This window comes from Homarus americanus, unplaced genomic scaffold (genome assembly GCF_018991925.1).
Source record: "Homarus americanus isolate GMGI-L3 unplaced genomic scaffold, GMGI_Hamer_2.0 scaffold24771, whole genome shotgun sequence".
Taxonomy (NCBI): domain Eukaryota; kingdom Metazoa; phylum Arthropoda; class Malacostraca; order Decapoda; family Nephropidae; genus Homarus; species Homarus americanus.
The window spans coordinates 4,894-14,964 of NW_024755400.1; the positions used below are offsets into that span (position 1 = coordinate 4,894).

At 42.8% G+C, this 10,071-nt stretch overlaps 1 long non-coding RNA gene across 1 annotated transcript; it reads right to left on the bottom strand.

Moving 5' to 3' along the window:
• Positions 1-419: 419 nt before the first annotated feature.
• LOC121856519 lies at positions 420-8,255 on the bottom strand. Its single transcript, XR_006086996.1, has 2 exons — positions 4,443-8,255; positions 420-1,472 (listed from the first exon to the last, which is right to left on the bottom strand). It is a non-coding gene; the product is annotated as an uncharacterized LOC121856519 (long non-coding RNA).
• Between the last annotated feature and the right edge of the window lie 1,816 nt (positions 8,256-10,071).

A 10,071-nucleotide genomic window follows, 5' to 3' on the forward strand; every position in this document is an offset into this window, starting at 1 on the left:
AGAAAAACGAAGGGAGTTGCAATGAAACGGAGGGAAAAGAAGCCGCACGACAAACACGTCAAAAAAGGAGGAGGAGGACGGGGAGGCAGAGGGAAAAGACAAAAAAGGGAGGGCTTACAAATTAAACATTGTGCTCGTATTCCTTCCCCTACTCGTCCAACAAATTTTATTATTATACAAACGCCTTCACAATAAACACCTTAACACGAGTGGAGCAACACGGAGTACGGGTGAACGAGTATAAATTCATCCCACAAATATATTACTGCTGCATTACGTATTTCCTTACCGGTAGATGTCGCGGTCTCAAAATAGGTACCCACGCGCACTCCACGACTGCCCGCTCTCAAACGCACTGCCACAATTACGTAAAACTAATACACCTGTCGAACCTTCCCGCGACTCTTAGTTAAATCTACTTCCAAATCATTCTTTACGCATCTCGCGGGTATACTTTCGTTTGTGCGCCGCCTCGTCTCCGTCCGAATTCCCGTCCGTTCTCCGTCGGTCCTCTTTCCCGTCCCGTAAACGGACCCCGATCGACCGTCGTCCGTATCCGCACGCGCCCGCACCCGCCGCTTTACGTACGACCCTTTCCTAAACCGCCATTTACTAAATTCGTCGTCGTCCGTCCCACGTCGAAAGGTTATTGCGATCGTCGCTTCCGCCAATTTCCCCGCAACTTCTTTAAAATCCCCGTCGCATCCGTTTCTCACAATTACGCCGACTCGGCACTGACGAGTCAATTCCTTTAATACCCTACAAAATATATCATTCGTTGTCCCCCCCACCACCATCCTTATCACCTTTTACTTTATATCTTCACTAATATATAACTACTCTCTCTGTCCTAAAAAACCCACCAAATAGTCATCATTTCTCCATTCTTATCGGTTACCACAACAACACCATCTATGTCGGTCCGATCTCCCCCGTTCTTTTACTTTCAAAAGGCGCACTTCCCCGCCGCCGCCGCCGCGTTCTCTCGTATTTATGCTGCCGTTATTTACGGATGCGCGCCGCATTCCGTGACGTTCTACGATCGTAATCATCTCCCCAAATTAGTGCAAACACCTAGTGATCACAGGCAACATCTTCAATAAATTCATTCTCGACATGTATCGACTTCCTCCGTCTTCGCAGAGTCGGTCTCTAAAAACAATACTACAAACATTATAACAATCGTTACAAACAACACGTACATTCATTTTACACGTTAAATCGTCTTTAAAACAATCGCGCCGGCCCGACATTGATGCGTGTCTCCTTCTGCGTTGACGAGTGTCTTCCCGCACTCGGGAGTGTGGCGTTCTTCCCGTGTTCCGGAGCATCTTCCTCGCGCGTCGACCGGTGTCTTCGTCCGCAGTCGACGAGCGCCTTCGTCCTCGGTTCCCGAATGTCTTCGTCCGGACCGCTCTCGTGCGCCGACTGTACGAGCCGTCTCCGACTCGTATCGGCGCGCTCCTCCGCAACTGAAACGGACAAATTACTGTCAAAATATATCGACAATTATCTACTATTACAAATTCTACTAATTCCCAAACAAACTTCATCTAAGTTCATTCTTTCTACAGTATACCTATACACAAACATATCTACACACTATTGCCAACTAAAACACACAGGCATACTCGACTACCCCACAATTACGTCACGCACAAATTACTCCTCCCGCTCGTGCCGTACGCGGGCGCCGACGTCGCGCTCTGCCGTATCTCCGTAAATACCCGCGACCCCGTCGCCTAATACAAAATCAAACTCGACGCTCCTCCACCCGTCGGTACGGTGTGCACGTCGCCACCTCCCATACTTAACGATTATCAAAAAACATACAATATACCTATACATAACATAATATTAATTGTACATATTCGTACCATTCCCAAGAACTCGACAAATCTATAAGACGATTGGGAAAGTCCACTCGATCCGGACCGAATGTACGTCGTGCTCTCGAGATCGTACCATTTACGTCTGTGAACGTCTAGCGAACGTAACTTCCGCGACGACGGAGATCCGGTACGAGGATAAACGTGTTGGCGGTGAACCAAAAACTATACGGCGAGTTCTGCTATAACGCGTGTTTTGACGACGCGATTTATGAATTGAGGAACGATATTTGTAAAACGCGAACTCGTTTCCTCCGACGCGATTCCACTCGAACGATTGTTATGGCTTCGGTTCACGTTCGACATCGCGTGTTCAATTGAGTCGTGTGTTTTGTTTGTGAACAATTGCAGAAATAATGTATGTAATATTTATGTATACAGTATACCTATATATTATAAGTCAATTGTAAAATTTTAAATAAAAGAGACAATCAAATTACATAGCGTTTCACACCGGCGCTCTCTTTACATCACACAGTGTTTACGGTTCACGTTCGACTTCGCATATTCAATTGATTTATGTGTTTTGTTTGTGAAGAATTGCACAAATAATTTATGTAATATTTATGTATACAGTAAACCACTCACAAGGTCCTACAGTGACAACAAAGGGAAAGTGACCTCGACTGTGACCGTCTGTGCCTATTTTTAGCCGTCCTTGTGGTCGGTAATGCATATCGGTATATTTACTGATCATAATACTTATCTCCTATAAATAATTCATTTGAAATTTATTTTGGGGCAAAGAATATTCGGTAAATGACTGCGTTAATTCTTGAAACTACCCACATTGGTAAATTTAGGACATAAATGATGAACGGAAGTCACGTCACGGATTCGGAGTTTGGTCCTTAACGATCGCCATAAATGTACATTACCGGGTATAATGGTAGCCTCCCTTTTTCCAGAAAAAAGTATATAAATTAAAGAAAATACTTGCAGCATATTTAATATATTACAGTATATTATAAATAAATAAATCAACAAATAAATTCAAATTCCCTTATCATCCTGTGTTATAAACTCGAGTCCCCGAGCGAGTACACAAAAAGAAAACGCACGACCGACACATCCTCGAGTGGATAGAGAACGGACATCTCTACTGGGGGACTCGAACGTTTCTCGTGTTTTGTGGGCGCTGTAGCATAATATGAATATGTAAATTGTAAAAATTTAAATAAAAGAGAAAAACAAAATAAGTAGCGTTTAAAGTGTACTTTACATTGTGGCTTGGCGCAGGGTTATGCAGTGTTTACAGTTCACGTTCGACATCGCAAGTTCAATTGATTTATGTGTTTTGTTTGTGAAGAATTGCACAAATAATTTATGTAATATTTATGTATACAGTATACCTCTACAGTATATGTAAAATAAGAGAAAAACAAAATACATAGCGTTTTAGACCCGCGCGCTCTGTTTACTCCACACTTTGTTTGAAACACGTGTGAAATTTTTAAGTGTCCTCGGTGATTACTGTTTCTCCAATTTTGTGACTATGGAAAAGAAGAATATCTCTGGTGATCATAAAAGAAAGGCTATAACACTCGAAGAAAAGCTTGATGTTTCATGACTCCTCAACATCAATCTTCTCCCCCATCAAGTTATATTCAGATTTTTTCAAGGTCAAGTGTAACATTTACTGTATGATTTCAATATTAGATATCAATGTAACATTTATTTAGACTGTACTACGACATTTTTGTCGATTTGGAGTAATCTGCACCTAACCCTATTTTCTCCATAAGCCCTGTCATTTCTATTACACGAATTTCTATAACACGATGTTTTACAAGAACACAACTATCGCATTATAGCAGAACTACCCGTACTCGAAAGGAAACGTCTCGTATGCATCCGCGTAAACTCGATACGCCTCGTCTCCTCGGGACGTGTACGGCGATGAGGATAATCTTACGTCTGCGTTCAAATGGTGCAATGTGTCTGAGGAGGATCCCTAATTACACTTTTAAAGGTATTTCAATGCGATATCTGGTCTCCCCTTTGTGGAGGAGGGGGTGGGGAGAATTCGTCTTGTTTCTCGATTTATCCCAATAGGAAGGGAGGGGGAAGTGCCAGCACCACCCTAACCCTTGGCTTAAACTCCCATTTTTTAATAATACTTTTCATATTGTATCCAACACTTTTAGACCAGATATGACACCTTCAATTCTATATCTCTATGCTAAATTAAGTACTCTCATTATAACACTTGTAATGTCCGTCCCTCTACGCATTTTCGATGGCACCCGAGTCTCGTCGTCGGTCGCATTTTCATTTCTCCCTCGTTATCTTTACGTTCTACTACTCTTTTACTCGTAAATTCCTGTCTTATTTCCTCTCGGTAACCGGTCAAAACTTCCTTCGATATTTCGTCGACGACGCGCCGCTTAATAAATTCTCGTCTCCCTTAAAAACCTTCCACTTACTCTACGCAATTCCTACGGAGACGCCGAGGCACGCCACATACGCATTCCTATTCTTCACAGAACCATTAAGTAAATACCGTACACTGCGATATAAACATTACAATACGGCGTCGTCCGACATTCTCACCCGCGGTTCGAGCGGCGTCCTCGGCCGGGGTCCGTCGAGTCGCCGGTCCGCACAAAAATGACGTTTCTGACTGCAAATGAAAAATTAAGGTTAAAAAATATACATAGTCAATTAGGCATGCAAATTATACATGAACCCTTGACACCTAACCCAAATATCTGAGTACATTCTCTAAAGACCTGGATACATTTGCCAAACATACACTTTCCATTGGAAAATCTTACATACTTAGGCAGCCACCAAACGGGGAGATACCACCTCCGCAGACAATATTGGAAGCGTAATGTGTCGTCCGTGGTAGATCTTCCTGCTACGTGGCATCCCTAAAATTGTGACCGAGTCCCGGGTCGCTCGTCTGACTCTCTGTCTCGATTGTTTCTCTTACTATTGACAACACAACATAAATCTATTGTTCCTCACTTTTGATTTTTTTTTCCATTTTGTATTTCTTTAAGGTTCTTCAGTATTATTGTTACATATAAACTAGGTTACCCCATATTTATGGCAATATGTTTTATTTTACTTGTGCAATAATGCGCCACTTTGAATGCGCACGCGTGTTTTGGTTTCGTTTTTACGGACGGTCCCGAAAATATACCGGAGAGAGCGTCGTCGTTTGTGTCGTCGTCTGAGCCTCTCGCATCATATTTCGTTGATATCCACCAAAAATGAACACTGTAACTTCAACAATTATTATTATTATTATTACATTTTCGCCCCGATGTGGGTCGGTGACCCGTGCCCGGGTGGGCTAATTCCCATAAAAAAAATACGTATTATTTATTTACTTTGCACTCTTATACGTACGAGTGTCGACGAAATTAATCTGCCGTTATTTACGCGATCTCATTTCTTGCGCACTTTCGACGGTTCGACGCGTGCCCTCGTTCTACTCCGGATGCACGTCAAATACCCGACGACGACGACGACGACCCCTCCGGGAACGTCGTAGCGTCGACCTCCGGCGCGCCCCGCGACGAGAAGACCGCTCCGGAATTTCGACGAGACGTCACGTCGAACGGCGTTCCGGACTATACCCTCGACGATGACTGCGAGTGGCCTCGGACCAAACCCCACGCCTCCCGAGACACGGTCGAGTGAGGCTTCGGTCTCCGTGCTCGCCGATCGCCGCAATATAATACCAATTAAAACACTGCACTGTATGGCAAGTCTACCCTACAATGAATCCCCAAATCTGCTGTACCAAACATTCACTTGCCTAAAACGGTTAGCACAGACACATCCACCCAGGCAAAAGAGGGGACTTCAATCGACTACTCTTGTTACGGCGGAGGAGCCGCGCGCTCGGTCCGTGGGCGTCAAACCCGAGCGTTCCTTTAATCGCGGGCTGTGGTTCCGCCGGAAGATGCCGTTCCTTAGTTTCTGCAACGTGAAAGCCCGTCCTCCCAATTTCTCGCACGGCAACCGCCGGACGCGACCGCCTGCCGATGCCCTCTGGGTCCCACGCCACCCAAACAAACCCACCTAACTTTAGTAAATGGAAACGTACGTGCCCGAGAGTGGCGTACGAGTATTCTACGCGTGTCGCCGCATTATTCTCCCGCCGAATGCATTCGCCGCTGCGCATTTCGATGCGTTTTCCATTGAAGGACTAGGGTGTGGTTAGCAAATTATTTGTTCCTCTAATTGACATATATACAACTTATAAACCCTTCTTCACACTCACAATTTATAATTATAGTCACATATTTTATAGCAAACTCCAATAAACTTATCTAATATTTATCCCATTAATATCAACACTAATAACTGGTCACTTCGACTAAGTGTGTGTAGTGTAATTGTAATCACACAAAATGGTACATTATTAATAAGGTGACCATCATATACTATAAAACTTATTAAATAAAACACAAAAAAGGAACGACAGGTGCTAGGAGAGAAAGGTGGTATGTGGAGGGAAGGGATAGAGGGGTGGAAGGGAAGGATAATAGATAAGGAAAGGAAGAATGGTACGTGAAGAAAGGGAGGGGGGACAGATGGTGGGATAGAGGGGTGGAAGGGAAAGATAATAGATGAGGAAAGGAAGAGTGGTAAGTGGAGGGAGGGATACATTTAGCTGGAGGTAGAGGGAACAAGGGGTGGTATAGTCGTCAAACTATCCGTTAATCTTTAACGTCGTGTACTCGGAGCTCCCGTCTTCTCGAGTGCCGGAGCGGGTCGCCGCAGTTGTTTTGGGGGTCGACCGCCGGGCAAGTTTTAGCATTCTTACTCAATGAAATACTGTACATTACAAATACACGTATAATATGACCTTAAGCTAAAATAACCGTTGACTGAGCTTTAGTTATCCTTAAAATAGCATCCATAAAAATAGAAAAACACGTAGGTTATTCTCGACGATCGTCTCGCGTCGGAGAGCGGCACTCGCCGACCCGTCTCCGGAGCGACGATCTACGGTCGTTCTTCGTGTCCTTCTCCCGGATCGCGCTTCCGCTGCCCGAGGCGACTTCTTCTGTGGGTTAAGTTTGTGATGTGAATGCTGCCTGCATTTAATAATTATACTGCACTACATCTATACAACCATTGCATAGGGTATTATAAATCAATCATAATGCCCTCGTAAAATATCGTGTTGATCATTTTTAATTTGTGTCGTGTACCGGTAAGCAGAGTGTCGAGTGGCCGGAGGTGTGTCCCGGGCCGACGGCGAGACGATACCCTACGTGATGGAACTAATCTACGATCGTAACTAGTCTATTGCTAGAAAATGCAATATACTGCACGCGAGACTACGTAAACGAGTACTTCTCGCAAACGACGACGGACCGTACGACTGCGCAATACGGGCCGAATCTCGAGCGGGCCCGCATCCGCGGACGGACCGCCCTCGGCGTGCCCGTCGACGGACACGCGCGCGACAAAAATCGCCACGACTATTTACTAAACGAAGAAACGGCACGTCGACGACCCGACGGCATTGTCGAATATTACGTCGTCGACGCGTTTACGTAAAATTGTTACCGGTCCCGCGTACGCGTCGGTGACGCGAGGCGCATTCCTAGAGAGCTAATAGCTTTAAACCAAATTTGGACTCAATTAAAGTGGTTTCAATGGAACAATTTACTTTGGTACTCGAGACTAACACAAAATACTAAAAAGACCCAATATACCCAAATGCACCTCGGCCCATCTCCTACAAAACATCGTTTTTGTAGTATCGCGTTAAAACGGACGCTCGTAAATCGACGCGGCTAAAATTACGAGACGCGAAATGGCCCGTTTACTCGTGATCGGATTCGCGGCAAGATGGGGAGGAGGGTTATCGGTTTGACAGTTGATGCCAAGGTCTAGAGCTTATTTATTTATCTGTCCTTAACAGTGACTTTCAGGTTTTCTCTTATGAAATATCACTAAACTGACTTGGAAGAATATAATTAACATTGCTGGAATTCTTATAAAATTGTGATTACTTTGAATATAAACATGCTATAGTTCACATACAAATTTTAGTTGTAACTAATTTTATTACAAAGGGCTACAAATTTTTATCTCTTGTGCAAAATATACAACGTTTATGTTAAAATTATTAGCCGTCTTGTAACGATTTTAGCAATGCAAATTAAATTCTAACTTTTGTCTGTGATATTACTTAAGATAAAGCCCGGCGACACCGACGGTTGGCGCCCGGGTCTGTGGCGCATTTTTTCCCGGCCGGGAAATGACCCGGGTGAATATAATTAACATTCTTGGGATTCTTGTAACATACTGATTAATTTGTATATAAACATGCTATAATTTCCACTAGACATAACAATTTTAGTACCCAAATCAAATTAGTACAACAAAACTCCAGCTTTGCACTAAGGTCAATTATTTCTTTTAGTATGCTGTGTGCATGAAAATAAATGAAGAAATTGATGTAAATCTACCCAAAAATACAGTTCAAAAACTTTATATTATAAAATGTACTACAGTACTGTACACTAACGTACAACAATTTTTATCTCTCGAGCAAAATATATGACGTTAACATTCAAATTATTGGCTGTCTTGCAAGGATTCCAGCAATGCAAATTATAATCTCCTAACTTTAGTCTGAAATATTATGTAAGATAAAAACTGTAAGCCTAAAACCCTGGCTCAACAGATGGGGGAGAGAGTTAAGAGGAGATGTTTGACAGTTTGAGCCGAAGGTCTCTGTGAGTTTATTTAACAGTCCTACTAAGCTTCTCTCATTTTAAAATGCCACTGAAATGACCTGGTACAATATAATTAACATTGCTGGGATTCTTGTAACATACTGATTAATTTGAATATAAACATGCTGTAATTTGCACCGGACATAACAATTTTTGTACCGTAATCAAATTAGTACAACAATGCTCCGGCTTTGCACCGAGGTCGTTTGTTTCTTTTATTGTGGTGTCTGCATGTAAATGGATGAAAATAAATGAAGAAATTGATATAAATCTACCCAAAAATACAGTTGAAAAACTTTATATTATAAAATGTACTACAATTTTTATATCTTCAACAAAATACAGTATATATATAATGTTTATATTCAAATTATTGGCTGTCTTGCAAGGATTCCAGCTATGCAAATTGTAATCCCCTAACTTTAGTCTGAGATATTATATAAAATAAACACCTTAAAGCATAAAGTTATCACCAATGTTTTGTCTGGGAACACAAGGAGGGAGGTAGCCAGCGAGCAGGGGGGGGGGGAAGTGAGGTGACAATGTCTTTATTTATTTGAGATAAGATTTGACAGTTGGCGCTGAAGGCCCGAGTGTTTATTTATCATTACTTAAGAGTGACTAAGCTCTTCTCATAATTTGCCACCCAAACGACCTGGGTGAATATAACTTGTAAGATAGTATTTGAATATCTGTGTAAACAATCTATATTTGCCATAGACATAACAATTTAAGTACCGTAATCGTTTAGTACACGTACAGTAAGGGTTTGCACTCGGGTCCATTGTTAACCGAGGGACCGCTGTAATTGCAGTATACTTATACTGTACAATATTGACTAAATTCACTAGATAACGTACATAACTAATGGTCGGTAAAACTTGTCCAGTCTCTCGGTATGAGTGGCACGTGTTAGTGCTCGAGTCTCCCGTCGTGGAAGTCCGTTTTCTCTCCCTTCGGGATGCCCGAGTCCATTTTCTCTTATTCTTAGAGTGCAGTGCACCAGAGACTTCGTTATTCCTCAGTAATGACACAGAATTTCAAATTGCAACCCCAATTGCAACTAGGGTTGCAATTGTTGAGGCAACTAGATATGTCCGATTACAGCAAATGTGTTATTGTCAATTTGTAGGTGAAAGATTTTATCCTCAATAGATGTAGGTTAACATTACACCTGGAGGAAAATGCTTACTAAAGCCTAAGGAATTCTATTCCTTTAACACATAACATCTAGCCAGTACGGGAAGGATCGTCGTGTCTCCATCAGGGGGGTCTTGGAGTGGTGGTCCAGCAGGCATCACGGAAGTGTTTTTTCGAGGGGGGGCACGGACGTACGGTCGGCTTTTCACATACGCGGGTTTAGCATTCACGGATTCGCAAATACGCGGATTGCCCCGCCAGAGGAATATTCTGTACATTGAAGCATTGAGAAAGTCGTCATTAAGGGATATACCTGCGGAATAGCA